The sequence below is a fragment of the Plectropomus leopardus genome, unplaced genomic scaffold (genome assembly GCF_008729295.1).
Source record: "Plectropomus leopardus isolate mb unplaced genomic scaffold, YSFRI_Pleo_2.0 unplaced_scaffold6174, whole genome shotgun sequence".
Lineage (NCBI taxonomy): Eukaryota > Metazoa > Chordata > Actinopteri > Perciformes > Serranidae > Plectropomus > Plectropomus leopardus.
The window spans coordinates 296-2,183 of record NW_024667888.1 but is presented as its reverse complement, the minus strand read 5'-3'; the positions used below and the strand labels follow the sequence as shown (position 1 = coordinate 2,183).

Genomic DNA, 1,888 nt, shown 5'->3' with positions numbered 1-1,888 from the left:
CATTATTATTATTATTATTACACGTTGTTGAATTATTATTTCAAGTAGTTGGGATGTTCTGTGTTTGGACTTCGTTAAAGTTATGAGGAAAACCCAGACTGTAGACAGGTTTCCATTGGAGATTTGCATAAAACTTAAGTTATATTTTCAAAATGTCCATAAAACACAGTTGTGAGATGACGGGGTTCCACTGACTGATGTTCTATGACTTCTCCTCTGGTGATAACGTTCCGAGAAGCATGGTGATAGATGTTCAAAACGTTAGCTGCTTTATTTCTTTTTGCAGCCACCACACTAGCCGTCATTATTTCCAATCCAAGGCCACGTAGGCCTGTTATGGAGCCATAATGGAAAGGCAAGTCCTTTATACATGTGAGCGACCACGTGTGAGGAATTTCTGGGAGGTGATAGTCCACGATTTCACAAAGGAATTGTGGATTTAAAACTTCCGGATGATCCGCTCTCTTTTAAACTCAACTCTTTTAAAGAGTTGTGTGATGCAATAACACCTCTTGTAGCGCCTGTTGTATCATGCGCATAGGCAAGCGCATAGCCATAGCATCATGTGACCTAGAAAAGCCAGAAAATTGTTTCCATTGCAGTTTTGTCAAATATGGCTTTTTAAAATTACCTGAAATACCACCTCATGCAAGTGTAAAAACGTTTTTTTGCAATAAATGGGATTTTTTTCCCCCCCGAAATTTACATGTTTCAATTAGGCATATTTTAAGTTCACAATTTCAGTTTTTGCAATTTAAGGGAAAATGGAAATGTGTTAGACAGTTTTATTTTTTCACACACAACCATGTCACTGACAATAACATGGTGCTTACAGACCTTTCTCCAGAGTTGACACGTAAAGTGCTGTGTAGATAGGTCTGGCTACGTGAGACTTGTCATCGACAGCTTAACAATAGCAAAAATATATCTTCTCTTTCATTCTGCATGTTGCAATAGACGTTTATAGACGATTATAGACCTCAGAATTTGTACCATGGCTGCTTAACGAAAAGTAACCTCTCATATCAGAGAGCATACAGACACAAAGGTTTGACAGTCTTCATACCTGACCTCTGGACAAAAATATCCCTCTCAACAGGCATGAAGTCGGCAGCATCAAAGCAGGGCTTGTGCTCTGTGGTCACAAACCTCCCCTCGGCAGCCAGCCTCTGTCTGTCCTCCACTGTACTGATTGGGTAGTCCTGACAGAAACCATGCAATAAAAAATTACATTCTAACAATTAATAAGCAATATACACTTGTCAATATCTTGTCATTTACAGGGCAATAAACAGCACATGGCAAACAGTTCAGTTCCACACATAATCACAAACCTACACTGAACACTTGAACATTTAAGATAAGGCCTCACTTGATCATACAGCTCGTTGGCCATGGTGGGTTTAGGTGCAGCGTTCCTTCTAGCACCCTTTCTGAAGTACTCCTTCAGAGGTCTTGTAAACTTGAAACTCAAAGAAGAGAGCTCTCCAGGTCATAGGGGGCTGAATAATCTTATTCCCCACAACCAAAAGGATGTCTCTGGGCATGGCACCATACATTCCTACAACAGACAGCATAATATGACTCCAGAGTTAGTCTTTTGATCCAAAGGTGAGCCTGCATAACACTGAATGTAGGTACAGGGGAACAACATCTTAAGTTATTGAAGAAGAGGGTAACAATCGGGATCTTACTGTCATGATTTGTAACTACTGGGTACCTATTCTATTGCTACTGTTACTATTTGGTGTGGGAGGGTTAAGTGATGCAGAACTCACTCCTCCATCTTTCCTGAAACCATCAGATTTTTGCCCACGTTTATGGTATAAAAGTATAGGTGCCCAGTAGTTAGGTTATACAATAACTACAATATGAATTCTCCAAAACA

General features: G+C 39.9%; 1 pseudogene; it reads right to left on the bottom strand.

The window, feature by feature from the left end:
* Window positions 1–1,066: 1,066 nt before the first annotated feature.
* LOC121939814 lies at window positions 1,067–1,559 on the bottom strand (annotated as a pseudogene).
* Between the last annotated feature and the right edge of the window lie 329 nt (window positions 1,560–1,888).